Here is a 16516-nt window from a genome sequence, read left to right on the forward strand (position 1 = left end):
CTTTTTCTGAGATTGGACGCTGGCAGTTATGGTTGCCAACTCTCCTTCAATGTATTCCTGGAGGTGTCATCACGTGACCCGCCTCCCACGCTCCCACCATTAGTCGCCCAACAGGTCCGTCCCCACAATTTTCCCCGCGGCCAATTGGAAAGCAAAAAGGCTCTTCATTATTCAATTGGATGATGTTTGGCTGTCAGTCGAACAGACTTTATTTCCTAACTCCTTTTTATAACTGACAAACAGAAGTGTTCAACAAAAATGAAAAAAAAACACCATTTTTTTTAAACGCGCTATGATTGTTTTTCCTGGGTTTTCTCACAGCAGTATCGTGGAGATTAATCTTCAATTCATGGAAACTCCAGGTCAATCCTGGAGGTTTGGTAACCCTATCGGGCAGGCTGTCTGCTTTTCTGCCACAGCCACTGGCAATATGATAATGAGGCCAGGCCCTTAAAATGAATTGGGCCTACTGCGAATATTGGCCGAATGAGCTGCCCTAACACCACTTTGGGGGAAAATCTGCCCTGCGGTGTGGTTTTAGCTTTGCGCTGTAAAAGTGAAAGTGTATGCAATGAGAATATATAATAAAAAAGGCTGCTTTTCATACCACGAGTGAAATGAAATGATTCCAGACACCCCATCAAGTGATTTGAGTTGAAATTTAAAAACTGGATAGATAACCAACCTTGAATATACAACGTATTGAGGATTATTCCTACCTGGCTTCACACAAAAGGCATTAAGTGCAATGATTTCACCCATAAACAATGTAATCTTTTAAGTTTCTGGATCCTTGCCTAAAAAATATGATCATTGTTAGATCCGTGATTCTGACAGTATGATGTTTTTCAATAACCACACGGATGCTGTAACTTAACAAATAACAGGTATTTACTGGAGGAGGGTAGTCTCAAGACTGGAGGTACAGAGGCATGCGCAAGGCTTATATACAGGCATGGTCACTGCCGGTACTACAGTATACAGGAGCTGTAAAAGTAGTTCTGTCTTAAAGGTACATACACTACAATTCCTCCCCTTTTAGATTAGTAGTACCCCTAATATTCAAATAACAATTAACACTTTAACATGTACAGTAAACAAAAATAGTCCATTTATAGATTCAGTCTTTGGGGAGGCTTCCTGACCCTTTCGGGATAGCGCCTTTCCTGAGGTTCTTGTTCTTGGTGCAGAGGCGATTCTGGCCCCTTTTCATCGGGTAGTTCATCGGGTTCCACTGCTACTGGTTCTGAGGTAGATGCTACCGGTATGTCGGGTTCATCCCCAGGTACTCGAGACATGGGGTTGACTCATTCCTGTGATGCTAAGATCTGATCAACGTGGCGTCTCACAATGTTCGCCCCGACATCCACTGTGTACATTAATTTCCCCTGCCTTGTGCATATCGTTCCGGGTTGCCATTTCTCTGTTCGGTCGTCACGGGCCAAGACTCGTTGACCTACATTGAAGCTCCTTGTTGGCTTCTCATTGATGTGCTGGAATTGTTTGTCCTCAACATTTCTTCGCACATTTGGTCTGAGCAAGTCCAGACGAGATCTCAACCTTCGGTTAAAAAACATCATGGCCGGGGTCTGGTTGGTAACTGCACGTGTCGCGTTTCGGTAAGTTAATAAGAAATTGTCCACCTTATGCTGTAGTGGAATTTCATCGTCGCACATGGCCTTTATCGCCTTCTTAAAGGTTTGTACGAACCTCTCAGCCAATCCATTTGTGGCTGGATGATATGGGGCGGATGTGTAATGCCTTACCCCATTCCTTCTCATAAATTTTCAAAACTCTTCGGACACAAACTGTGGTCCATTATCAGAGCAAATCTGCTCTGGCAAACCGTTTCTGGCAAATATGATCCGTAGGACTGCAATCGTTTTCTCTGTAGTGGTTAAGGACATTTTTATCACCTCAGGCCACTTCGAATGAGCATCCACTGCTATTAAGAACATTGAGTCCATGAATGGACCAGCGAAATCAATATGCACCCATTGCCATGGAGAGGAGGGCCACTCCCATGGGTGTAGAGGGGCATGTGGTGGTGACATTTTGGACCTTCTGGCATCCTGAGCAGCTCTTAGTTAGGTCTTCAATTTGTTGATCGATTCCCGGCCACCACACATAAGCCCTAGCAAGGCTTTTCATTTTCACTCCCCGCAGATGACCTTCATGTAGCTCATTTAGCACTCTCTCCCTTAACTTGGGTGGAATCACCACTCTGGATCCACACATCACTGTCCCCTGGCATACTGACAGCTGTTCTCTTCTGGATGAGAATGCTGGCAACAGTGAGTCGCCATGTGTTGGCCATCCCCTCATCGTCAAATCATATACCCGAGACAGCGTCGGATCATTGCGGGTCTCCTTCTCTATATCCGCGTTCGTTACTGGCAACCGTTCAATTATCGACGAATAAAATATCTCGATAGGGTCCACTGCTGGTGCTTCCTCCACAGTAGGCAGTGGCAGGCGCGATAGCCCATCAGCGTTCCCATGCTGTTTTGTGCCTTTATATTCTATAACATATTGATTCGCCCCTAGAAACAGGGACCATCTTTGTAACCGTTGTGCAGTCATCACTGGAACACCCTTCTTATGATTAAAGATGGAAACAAGTGGTTGGTGGTCAGTCAGCAAGGTGAACTTCTGCCGATGCAAATAGTGGTTGAATTTTTTTACTCCCCATACTAGGCTGAGGGCCTCCCTGTCAATCTGGGCGTAGTTGCGCTCGGCTGGGGTTAGTGACCGAGACGCAAAGGCTACTGGCCTCTCCAACCCGTCTGGGAATTTGTGCGACAGCACCGCTCCAATACCATGGGGTGATGCATCACATGCCAAACAAATTGGTAGTGCTGGCTTGAAATGGGCCAACACCAATTCTTTAAACTTCTGGAAAGCTCGTCTATGTTCGTCATTCCACATCCATGGTACCCCTGATTGCAGTCGGGTGTTAAGTGGGTGTAATACCGTGGACAAGTTTGGTAAGAACTTGTGGTAGTAGTTTACCAGCCTGAGGAACGACCTCAGTTGTGACACATTTTCCGGTGCTGGAGCCTTGACTACTGCCTCAATCTTTTCAGGGAATTATGTAACCCCTCTTCATCAATGACGTGGCCACAATACGAGATCTGTTTCTGGAAAAACTCGCACTTGTGGCGATTAGCTCGTAGCCCATACTCCTTTAATCTGGTGAGCACCTTCTCCAAGTTGGCGAGGTGACCACTTTCATTTTCGCCCGTGACCAGGATGTCGTCCAAATAACACTGGGTCCCTGGAATCCCTTGCAGGACTCGATCCATTGCCCTTTGCCAGTTAGCCGGAGCCGAGGCTACCCCGAACACCAGCCGGTTGTATTGATAGAGACCTTTATGAGTGTTAATCGTAAGGTAATGTTTCGAAGCTTCTTCTACCTCCATTTGCAAGTATGCCTGGGCTAGATCAATTTTGGTGAAGCGTTTACCTCCAGATAGCGAGGCGAAAATATCCTCAATTCGTGGAAGCGGATATTGTACCGTGTGAAGGATTGGGTTCACTGTCACCTTAAAATCCCCACAGATGCGGAACTTCTTTGGTTCCCCATTCGTAATACTCAACGACCTCTTCATTACAGGAACGATGGGTGTAGCCCACTCGCTCCAGTCCACTTTGGACAGTACTCCTGAATGTTCCAACCCTTCCAGCTCTGCTTCGACAGCTGGTCTGATCGCATAAGGCACTGGTCTGGCCTTCAGACACTTTGGGCTTGCATTTTCCTCTATTTTAATCATTGCTGTTATGCCTTTTAGTGTTCTGAGTCCCTCCTGGACCACTTCTTTTGCGTCAGTTAACATTTTTGACAGTCGTCCGGGTGTGACGTCGTCATCCTTTTTGGCCTCAACCTTCAGTGCCTGTATGGAATGCCAATCTAATTGTATCTTCCGGATCCATTCACGTCCTAGCAGTGGTGGTCCTCCATCTGGCAATACATATATATCCATTTTAGGTATTTCCTGGCCTTTATATATCACTTTCACCCTTATTTTTCCTTTGGAGTAGACTTTTTACCCCGTATACGTCTTCAAGACAATCTCTGTAGCTTTCAAGGGTATATGTGAAAATAGCCGCTTGTAGTCCCTTTGGTTTATGACTGTTAGGGCTGATCCTGTGTCCAATTCCATTTTCACTTGGACTCCGTCTATCTTGAGTGTAACCCAGATAGTCTGGTGATCCTCCATTTTGGTGACCTTATGTAGGTTCAGACAACCCAGCTCCTTGCTTCCGGAGTCTGTGTCACTTTTCTGCTCGTCTGAACCACTGTCCATCACCTGGTGTACCTTTTTGTACTTCTCCTGTGGAGATTTCTTACTGTTGGTTTTAGAGTCATAGAGTCATAGAGTAATACAGCACGGATAGAGGCCCTTCGGCCCATCGTGTCCGCGCCGGCCATCAAGCCCTGTCTAATCTAATCCCATATTCCAGCATTTGGCCCGTAGCCTTGTATGCTATGGCATTTCAAGTGCACATCCAAATGCTTCTTAAATGTTGTGAGGGTTTCTGCCTCCACAACCCTTTCAGGCAGTGAGTTCCAGACTCCAACCACCCTCTGGGTGAAAAAGTTCTTTCTCAAATCACCTCTAAACCTCCCGCCCTTTATCTTGAATCTATGCCCCCTAGTTATCGACCCCTCTACTAAGGGAAAAAGCTCCTCAGCATCCATCCTATCTATGCCCCTCATAATTTTGTACACCTCAATCATGTCCCCCCTCAGCCTCCTCAGCTCCAAGGAAAACAAACCCAACCTGCCCAGTCTCTCTTCATAGCTGAAGCGCTCCAGCCCTGGTAACATCCTGGTGAACCTCCTCTGCACCCTCTCTAACGCGATCACATCCTTCCTGTAGTGTGGCGACCAGAACTGCACACAATATTCCAGCTGTGGCCTAACCAGTGTTTTATACAGCTCCATCATAACCTCCTTGCTCTTATATTCAATGCCTCGGCTAATGAAGGCAAGTATCCCATATGCCTTTTTTACCACCTTATCCACCTGTTCCGCCGCCTTCAGGGATCTGTGTACTTGCACACCCAGATCCCTCTGACCCTCCGTCTTGCCTAGGGTCTTTCCATTCATTGTGTATTCCTTTGCCTTGTTAGTCCCCCCAAAGTGCATCACCTCGCACTTTTCCGGGTTAAATTCCATTTGCCACTGTTCCGCCCATCTGACCAACCCATCTATATCGTCCTGCAGACTGAGGCTACCCTCCTCGCTATTTACCACCCTACCAATTTTTGTATCATCCGCGAACTTACTGATCATACCCTTTACATTCATATCCAAGTCATTAATGTAGACCACAAACAGCAAGGGACCCAGCACCGATCCCTGTGGTACCCCACTGGCCACAGGCTTCCAGTCACAAAAACAACCTTCGACCATCACCCTCTGCCTTCTGCCACTAAGCCAGTTTTGTATCCAATGTGCCAAGGCACCCTGGATTCCATGGGCTCTTACCTTCTTGACCAGTCTCCTGTGCGGGACTTTATCGAAGGCCTTACTGAAATCCATGTATACCACATCCACTGCGTTACCCTCATCCACACACCTAGTCACCCCCTCAAAAAATTCAATCAAATTAGTCAGACATGATCTTCCCTTGACAAAGCCATGTTGACTATCCCTGATTAATCCTTGCCTCTCCAAGTGGAGACAAATTTTGTCCCTCAGGATTTTTTCCAATAATTTTCCTACCACTGATGTTAGGCTCACTGGCCTGTAGTTCCCCGGTTTTTCCCTACTACCCTTCTTGAATAATGGTACTACATTAGCGGTTCTCCAGTCCTCTGGCACATCCCCTGTGGCCAGAGAGGTCCTGAATATATGTGTTAGAGCCCCCGCAATCTCCTCCTTTGCCTCACACAGCAGCCTGGGATACATTTCATCCGGGCCTGGGGATTTATCCATTTTTAGGCCAGCTAAAACCGCCAATACCTCCCCCCGCTCGATGTTAATATGTTCGAGCATATCACAGTCCCCCCGCCCTATTTCTATGTCTACATCGTCCTTCTCCATAGTGAAAACAGACGCAAAAAATTCATTCAGAACCCCTCCTACATCTTCCGGCTCCACACACAGATTGCCACTTTTGTCCCTAATGGGCCCTATTTTTTCCCTAGTTATCCTCTTACCCTTAATATACTTATAAAACATCTTCGGATTTTCCTTTATTTTGCTTGCCAGTGTTATTTCATGGCCCCTCCTTGATCTCCTAATTTCTTTTTTAAGTATCCCCCTGCACTTTTTGTACTCCTCTAGGGCTTCCTCCGTCTTTAGCCTTTGGAGCGGGACTAGTAGATACGTTAAGGGACAAGTTTGTGTGTGGGCTACAAAGTGAAGGAACCCAGAAACGGCTTCTATCAGAAAAAGATCTTACACTGGACAAGGCTTTCAGTATGGCAGTATCACATGAAGCAACCGCAAGGGGCGCTGCAGAGATACAACGGAGACCGCAAGAATATGGCACCAATGAAATGTCCTATGGAACAGGGAAGTGCTATCGCTGCAGCAGAACAACACATGACGAGAAGGATTGTTGGTTCAAGGACCAAATGTGCAGACAGTGTGGAAAAGCAGGACACATAGCAAGAGTCTGCAGGTCTGGGAAGAAAACCAACAGTAAGAAATCTCCACAGGGGGTACAGAGGCATGCGCAAGGTTTATATACAGGCATGGTCACTGCCGGTACTACAGTATACAGGAGCTGTAAAAGTAGTTCTGTCTTAAAGGTACATACACTACAATCATAACATTCACTGACTATGTATCGGCAATTTGTCATGAGACTGAGCGTGCGGGTGCACAGCTGGTATAACCTATGCTTGACATCGTAGAACTGCAGACAGAAGCAGGAAAAAAATTGGGGCGGTATGCTCCTGCTCGTACCATACCAGGGATCTGCGATTGCTAGTGTTAGCTGAGCTTACAGCATTATTTTCCTCTCCCACTTCTTTGTTGTGGTGTTTGCTAAGGAATGAGCAGTTGTACGATGATTAACAGGCTGGACCAGTTGGACCAGTTGGGTTAATCTGCAGAATACTTCCATCTAATCCAATTTGTGTTGAGTTTTAGCTTGACTTGATTTATCCCTTTTAAAAGAAAATTAAAGCATCTATTTGTATCGAAAGCAAAATATCTCTCTACTCGTGCATGCTATTATTGTGTCTGTCCAGCCATAAGAATTGCACAGTGAGTGATTAGGTGCTATATAAATGTAAGTTTTATCATTGTGTCCTGGCCAATATTTATCCCTCAATCAACCTCACTAAAAAAAAACATTATCTGGTGATTATTACATTGCTGTTTGTGGGAGCTTGCTGTGCGCAAATTGCCTGTCGCATTTCCTACATTAAAACAGTGACTACACTTCAAAAGTACTTCATTGGCTGTAAAGGGCTTTGGATATCCTGAGGTCGTAAAAGGCATTCACGCATCCCTGTTTTCCTTAGCTCCACCATCCATTGGCAGCCATGCCTTTAGTTGTCTCGGCCCTAAGCTCTGGAATTCTCTTCCTAAACATTTCCATCTCTTTACCTCTCTCTCGTCCTTTAAGACACTCCTTAAAACCTATCTCTTTGGCCAAGCTTTTGGTCATCTGTCCTAATGTCTCATGATGTGACTCGGTGTCAACTTTTGTTTATTAACACTCCTGTGAGGTGCCTTGGGATGTTTTACTAAGTTAAAGGTGCTGTATAAATGCAAGTTGTTGTTATATGTTGTGGATGAGTACAGGAACGTAATTAAATACTTGATAGCATAGCTTATCTCATTTAAAAAACAAATTGTACATTCTTCTGCCTGCTTTTGAAGTGAAGATGCAAATGTAAAACTTTTTCTCTGGGGTGTGTGAGGTGGGGTCCAGTTCTGTATGATAGTGTTCCATGTGTCTTATTCGTGATCTGGGCAGAATTGGTTAAATGGCCTTGGGATGGTGATGCATAATGCGTTTAAATAAAAATGGCAAATATTTTTATTCATTTTCCTTGCCTTGGGTGAAAAAACTTTAACTTCAAAGAAAAATTTCTTCTGTGTTAAGGCAATAGACATATGGGGCAGGATTTTCATTGAGGAGCGGGCTCAGCAGGCCAATTAAGGGCCACTCGGCAACAGGTGATGTCACAGATTGAAATTTCATCTGTCAATGTAGTGTATGTACCCGTCTATCTTTAAGGGAACTATTGAATGTAACCGTTCACCTTTAAGGGAACTACTTTAGGTGTGGCACTATTTGTTTGGCTTCTGTATACTGTAATACCGATAGTGACCACACCAGTATATAAGTGTTGTAGCAGGATTGCTGGGGCAGATTCGCCCGGACCTTCGAACAGTAAAGACCTGTTTGTTTGTTACTTCTGAAGTCTGTGTATTTATTAACTGCACAAACCACAGACTTTACAGTGGCGACGAGTCCGATCGTACCCTGCGGCAAGATTACCAAAAGCAACGAAGAGCGTCGAAGAGAGACAACCGCCCTCGTCGTGCTACCAAAAGAAAACACGAGGCTGCAACAACAGAAAGCAGGAAGACTAACAACAAAAGCTGTATCAGCAACAGGCACTGACTACCCTTCTGCCACGGTGCGGAGTGAGCCGACCAGCAAGAAACAAAGCGGCCGAAGAGACTGTGAGTAGGGGAAGGTGTAGAAGTATCCGGAGGATAAGGGCAGAGCACTCGACCTCGGTCGAGGGGGAGCTGTGCCGGCCAAAAGTCGGGTCCAACGGCGTCGGGTGACAGCCGGACCGCGATCGGCAGGAACAATCCGGGCAGCGACCGCAGCCACGAAGCGCTGAGCCTGCGAGTCGGCGCGGGAAGAGAAACCCAGCCGCAGCCGGGGAGGGAAACACCGGTCTGCGAGAGGGCTGGGGAGGCGAACGGGAACCGTGCGGGTGAGAGCCGGGTGCGGAGAGAGAGACTGCGAGGAGCCAGTCCAGCGGCTGAGCTGTTATCCACCAACGGGGTACTCAGAGCCGGCAAAACCGAACGTGCGGGAGTGGGTGAGAGACACAGCCGAAAACGGGGTGAGAGACTGCGCGAGAGCCAGTCCAGCGGCTGAGCTGTTCTCCACCAACGGGGTAACCAGGGCCGGTAGCACCGAATGTGCGGGTGAGAGAGCGACAGAGCCGGGTACAGAGAGAGAGACTGCGCGAGAGCCAGTCCAGCGGCTGAACTGTCCTCCGTTAACGGGGTGTACCCAGCGCCGGTAGAGCCGTGCGGGCGGGAGGAAAAGACATAGCCGAGTAAGGGGAGCTGTGCGGTAGCCAGCTAGCGGCTGAACCTGTCCGCTGTGGGGGAAGCGTACCCCTTCCACCGGGAAGAAACGCGGGAAGCCGCCATTAGGCGGAGAAGATGCCAGAAGCGGGAAACCGCCATTGAAGTGGGCGGGGCAAGAAAGGAAGAGTGGGAAACCGCCATTTTCGCGGGAAAACCGCCATCTTGATTGACATACCACCATTGAAGTGGGCGGGGAGAGAAGGAAAGAGCGGGAAACCGCCGATTTCGCGGGAAAACCGCCATCTTAGAAACAAACAAATAAATAAGAATACTTAAAGAAATACTGGTGCTGCTCCCAAGGGAAGAAAGATGCCTAAGCGAGGGAATATTAACGACTTTAATTCTGAAATAGAAGACTGGGCCACGTACGTGGAATGCATAGAAATCTATTGCGAAGCCAACAAAATAGAGGAAGACGACAAGGCGATAACATTGCTAAACTCGATGGGGGCAAAAACATACGGGCTCTTGAAGCATCTAATAGCACCAAATAAACCAGCAGATCAGACCTTCGAAGAGATTGTGGCTGTGCTGAAGGACCACTTGAACCCCACACCGCTGATGCTGGCTGAACGATTCAAATTCTACGCAAGAACGCAGAAGAAAGACGAAAGCAATGCGGAATACTTGGTCGAACTGCGTAGGCTAGCGAAATACTGCCAGTTCGGAGGGAATCTGACAGAAGCGCTGCGGGACAAGTTCGTATGCGGATTGTCCAAAGAAGGGACGCAGAAGCGACTACTGGAAGAGAATGGCCTCACACTGGACAGGGCTGTCCTTATAGCTGCATCACACGAAGCCGCAGCGAAAGGAACGGTGGAAATGCAACTAAAGGCGGCAGCACTCGGGGTGGACCAAATTACTTCAAGCACAACAAAAAGCTACCGTTGTGGGAAGACAACGCATGACCAGAATCAATGCTGGTTTAAGAACCAGGAGTGTAGGAAATGTGGCAAACTGGGTCACATCGCGAAGGTATGCCGGTCCGGGAAAAAAAACAATAATCAAAGGAAGCCACCACCAGAAAAGTACAACAAGGTACACAAGGTGGCTGAGAAGAGTTCAGACGAACAGAATTCAGACTCAGACCCAAACAACCAGGAGCTGGGTAGTCTAAGAATCCACAATGTGGGTAAAGAAACGGATCTACAGGCCATCTGGGTCATACTAAAAATAGCTGGAGTCCAAGTAAGAATGGAGCTGGACACTGGATCAGCTCTATCAGTCATCAACCGAAGGGACTACCACCGGCTATTCTCTCACATACCTTTAAGAAATACCAAGTTCGTATTACAGACATACACAGGGCATAACGTATACCCCGTGGGGAAAATAAGAGTCAAGGTGAGAGATAGGGGTAAAGAACACCCAAGAATGAGCTTGTACGTATTACCTGAGGGAGGACCACCACTTCTAGGACGGGAGTGGATTAAGAAAATAGACATGGAATGGCATTACCTAAAAGCCATAATGAGGGAGGACTCGGTGCAAGCTATTAGCTCAGATTCTGAAATGGATGATGATAAGACCAAGTCGAAAATGGAAGACAAGGCTAAAAGGGACTTGCCGACGATGGGAAAGAAAACGAAGACATGCAGAAGGACTTATGGTACCAAGAAGAATAAAGCTGCAGAGCAGAACTCCAGGTTGACAGAGAATTCTGAGCCTGTTCAAGCAAAGGATTCATCCATGACGGAAGAACACCGAGCTCGGACGCAAACTTATGTCAAAGTACGACAACAATTAGAACAGTTGAGTGACCGTCTCGTACAGGAGATGAAAAATATGGAAAAGTTCTGGGACACCGAATGGGGGAACCTGGAAAGACTACAGAGACAGCTAGCTCAAGCAGAGAGCGACCATAGAGCCATCATGGTCAAATACCAATCACATTCCCCTGATGCTGTTCAGGAACTAGAATATTTACAGAATGAACCAAAGGAAGAGGAATCTTCAGGGAGCCAGGATTTTATTCCAGTTCTTCTCTACGACTCCTTACAAGCAGAGCGTGAGAAGTTGAAAGAACAGTATGAACAGGCCCAGGCTACAATTCTGGAGGGGGTTAACTCGGCAGCCTCCGAAAAGCTAGTTTCAGTAGAAGCATATGAACAACTAAAGGTTGAACATGAGCAAGAAGTCCAAAGGCTGCAGGAAATTCTTGATGAGCTCAAGGCCAAGACAGACTCATCGATAGAAGCTCCATCCATAGATGAGCAATTAGAGGTGAAAATCATGGCAGAGCATGAAAGACAGGATGTCCAAGAACTTATAAAAACATTGAAGGACACCCAAGACAAATATGAGGCGGCAATGACCGAGGTTCAACAACTTGAAGAACAGATTCAACTGGGAATCCTTTCAGTGGAAGAACAGGACACTGTAAGAATGGTCCCTGAACATGAACTAGAGAGCATCAGGGCGCAACTTTTCCGAGCGCTGAAAGCCAAAGTTCAAGAGGAACGTAAAGTGGACGTATTGGAGAAAGAGGTGGATGAAATGGAGAAGACTCTGATCCACCGTGTTCCCAGGGAAGAGTTAACGGTCGGCCAACTCCTTCATATGCTGAAGGACAAGACTCTGCAAGGGGAACAATCTGAACACAAGCTTCAATCTTCAGGGGGAACGAGTTCGGAGCTCTCAAAAGTCACGGAGATAGCTGAGGTGGCAACACAAATTTTACAAGGATGCCAAAAGTACGTTGAATCACGTCAAGGTGAACAGAAGAAGGTGGAAACCGTTACTTCAGTAGAAGGGTTAAATAGCCTGATAACGCAATTACTGATGGAAAGGAAGGTATTGAACTCACAAATGAGGTCCGTCGTGAAGGAATGGCAGATAACCCAGGAAGAGCGGGATGAATATGAATGCATGAAGAAGGCTTTTCAAGAAAGATGTTTAGGGAAGGAACCACCGTCAGCTAACGTCCAGACGGGTGAGGAGGAAGAAGAAGTCTCTCTCGCTGGCCTAACTCAGGACGAACCTGAATATTACCATGACCTGTTGAGTGACACTGAATATTACGAGGATGTGGTCTGCCCAGCTTGTGATGAAAACTCTCAAAGTGCTGAAATCCGGATGAAGCACTTAAGGTCTAAGGAACATAGAGAGTTGGTGGCGCTACAGCTGGCAGCCGAGAAAGGAGCTCCGAGAGTTTCAAAAAGGCAGAAAAGAAAAAGAAGAAGCAGAAGATAATAACTGTCTAAAATATTAGCACTTCTACCATTCCAGGCGGGACATTACGAAAGGAGCTAAATTAGTTGAAAAACTGGAAAATGTCAAGACAGCCAGTTGGTTGTAAAAGTCCGCACTGCTGGTTCAACAGGACGAAAGTTCAAGCTGTTACGTCAAGAAAAAGGCTATGGAGGAGTCACGCTAGCCAGGTGAACCGGCTACACCAAAGAAATGTTGTTCGGAACGAGTCAAGATCAGAGACTGAATCTATGAACTGTTTCCGCAGAGACTGAACCTGTGAACTGTTTCCACCGAGATTATATTTGTAAATTGTTTTATATGACATTGACTCCACCGAGATTATATCTGTAATTTGTTTTATAGGAAGTTGAAGATATGTATGTTTAACGGGGACTCTGTAAGTAATAAGCTAAAAAGGGTGGATTATAGTGTATGTACCCGTCTATCTTTAAGGGAACTATTGAATGTAACCGTTCACCTTTAAGGGAACTACTTTAGGCGTGGCACTATTTGTTTGGCTTCTGTATACTGTAATACCGATAGTGACCACACCAGTATATAAGTGTTGTAGCAGGATTGCTGGGGCAGATTCGCCCGGACCTTCGAATAGTAAAGACCTGTTTGTTTGTTACTTCTGAAGTCTGTGTATTTATTAACTGCACAAACCACAGACTTTACAGTCAAGACCTTTTGACAGATGAAATATCAGTGTTCGACAGCTGTTTGAAGCTGTCAAACACTGACAATCTGTACTCCAGGTTAATTCCTTCCTCTCAGGCTGATTTAGAGATCTCACCGGAACAGAAAGCAAAGGCTGCAGATTTTGACAGCTGGCGGCCATTCTGCTTTGTGTGCCGGTGAGATGAGGGACTCCTGAGACCTGAAGGAAGAAAGGCTGTAAAGGTAAGTAAAGGTTAGTAGAACTTCTTTAAACACTTTACACAGACAAACACACTTACCTCTGCACTCATGCACCCATCACTCACCTGAACACCAGACATCTTGACCCCTCCAAGCCCTTCGTCCCGACGGTCCGCCTCGCTAACTTGGCGTGGTTTGGAGCCATCGGGAATCCCACATTTCAACAATGAAAATAGGGATTAGGCTAAAAACTGCCTGTTAACTACCTGTTAACAGGCAGTTAATTGGCACTAATCCCCTTCCCGCCTCGGGGAGGCGGGTCCCAGTGCGGGTCGGGTACCCACCTCCTTTGAAACTGGCATGGAGGCGGGTTGGGGGCGGGATGAGTTCGGGACACCCGATTTCGGGATTTTAAACCCCCACACGCCTCCAATCCCGACTTTACGGCCCAATGAAAATCCTGCCCATGATCTTCAGAAGGAGCATGCTGAAAATGGTTGTGTAATATAGGCAGCCACTTTAATTCATCCCACTCCCATTCTGACCTCGCTGCCCTCAAACCTCCTACGCTGTTCCAATAAAGCTCAATGCAAGCTTGAAGAACGTCACCTCACCTTTCGATAAGGCACTTTACAACCTTCCAGACTCAACACTGAGTTCAACAAATTCGGACCATAAACAAATCTATTTCTCAGATAGCAGGTTCTGGTAATGATTCTGTTGTATCTTTTGTATCTATATTGTTCCATTATCACCCCTTTTGCCTTGCACCCTTTTGTCATTTAATCACTCCTGCCTTCCACCCTATCACAGACCCTCTCTTTTATTCTATCCTCCCACCTCCCCTATTCCCCTGGCTCTGTATTTGCTTATAACCTGTTACATCTCTAACTTCCAGTTCTGATGAAATGTCGTCGACCTGAAACATTAACTCTGTTTCTCTCTCCACGAGTGCTGTCTGACCCCCTGAGTGTTTCCCGTATGTTCGGTTTTGATTTCACTCTCTTTCAGTTGCTGAATTAGCCATAATCTATTGCAGTATTTTTACAATTTAAATAGATGGCTGCCTGCTGAGCAGAAACAATCCCTCCCTCCCGCCTCCCCCACTATTCCATTTCTATTGTATTGATCTATCGAAACATGGCAGATGCTGTTGAATTGGTGTGCCATGTTATACAGTAGCCCTGCTGACCAAATGAATTGACAGCTACATGCTGTGTAATCAGAATAAAATGTGCTGCACAAGCAGCACTGCTTGTACAAAGTATTGGACCTAATTTCAGTTTTCAATTTTCTCACATATTTAATATTCTGACTGGGGAAGACATAACAGCGCCCAACATTACTTCTACCATGACATTTACGTCAAGAATGTCATGGTAGGTAACCCCCCTTACTGACAGCCTTCCCATTTATTCCATTATATGAAAGACTTTAGTTTACAGCACACTAATAGAGAAAGATGGAGAACAATCCTAGGCTTAGCTATCATTTTTCCAGCTATTCCTCCCAGTGCAGCATAGTAAAGTACAGGGAGAATGAAAGACTGTGGCCTCAAAATTCGGTTGCTTAGCGCACTAAGTGGGCGCTAATGGGGTGCAAAGCGACTAGCTCCCGAATGCGGCACCTCCAAAGCCTCCCGCGAAATTCAATGGGATGTTAGCGGCGGCAGTAACCATTAGCGCCCCACGACGTGGCGCCGCCATAGACAAGATCATTGCCGTGCGCAGTGCCCCGCTCGCGTCCCAGCCGCGATCTTCATTAGCGCCCTCTGACTTACTGCCGGACGCTATGTCCGACGGGGTCAGGGGGGCCTACCTGCGGCCAGGGTGGCGCTAACAAAAGGCGAGTTGCCGGGCAGCCATTTTTGTTGCTGGCCGCCTGGCCGTCCCTGGCCTCCTGACCAGCCCCCTGCGGAGTGCCGGCTGCGCTCCGTGAGCCCGGCATTTCTCTTGAATACCGGGCTCTTTTGCCGGCACTCCGATCCCTGGTGGCCCAGCTGGGCCCCGGGTGGCGCTGCGCAAGGCCACTCCCCTTTAAGAAGGAGAGGAAGGCCTGCAGTGCCGCGGCACGTAGTGCCACGATATTCCCTCACAGCACCCCAAGAGGGAGGCAGGGCACTTCCAGTAGTGCCCTGCTTCCCTCTTGGGGTGTTACCGATGAATTTCGGCAGTAGGGGCGCTAATTTTTTGGGGGCTCTAAAAGTAGCACCCTGGCGAAGTTAGCGCCCCAAAGGGGGGGTGCAACTCAATTTTCCCCCTTGTACTTATATATCGCCTTTCACAACATCAGGATGTTTCAAGGCAGTACTTTTGAGTGTCTTCCATTAGAAATTAAACAGCATTTACTTCTTACAAGTAATTGGCCTAGAAATTCAGTATCACCACGTTTGGGGCGCTACAGTCAAGCGTGCGCTAAATTTAGCACCCGGCGCAACTTAGCACCACCTTCACCGAAAGTGAGTTGCATCGCCCCAAGAGGTTGCTGCTGCGCTAAAGCAGGCGGTGCACGACTAACCTAAGGCGCTAAGCCGGCGAGCCGAGGCGCTACCACAGAGGGCAGGCGCAGCGCAGGTGCGGCGAGTTAGCGATTGCAGGCAGACACGCTGGCGCCGGTCACCTCTTAAAGGGGGAGAGTCGATTTGGCTTGCAGCCACGCCCTGCACATTGGAGCCCTGATTCTAGGCCTGGACAGACCTGCTGCGACATCGTTATGCCTATGACCATGGAGAAGGCCAGGAAGCGAGCGCAGCGCTTCAGAGAGGGGGCCCTGAAGGTTCTGGTTGGTGCAGTGGAGCGCAGGCAACCTATCCTCTTTCCTGACAGTGGCAGGAGGCTGCTGCCCAGTGAATATAGAACAGCTTGGAGGGAGGTGGCACACAGAGTGACCTCCAGCAGCATGGTCCCTAGGACCCCAACGCAATGCAGGAAGAAGTTCAACGACCTCACTCGGGTTGTCAGGGTGAGTACACTTTCCAGTATCCTCTTCATCCCTGCATGTGCACCTCACTTTATGGCCAAAGAGTCCTGAAAGCCCCAATGCCCAGCCCTCATCCAACACCTATGGGACTCTCATGAAAATCACATGCACATTCACCACTTTACACACTATTAGGGCTATTCGACCATGGGAGGCAGTGCAGCCAAGATCAGGGCT

Source organism: Somniosus microcephalus, chromosome 1 (genome assembly GCF_052327205.1).
Source record: "Somniosus microcephalus isolate GS21.2 chromosome 1, FLI_Smic_1.0, whole genome shotgun sequence".
NCBI classification, from domain to species: Eukaryota; Metazoa; Chordata; class Chondrichthyes; order Squaliformes; family Somniosidae; genus Somniosus; species Somniosus microcephalus.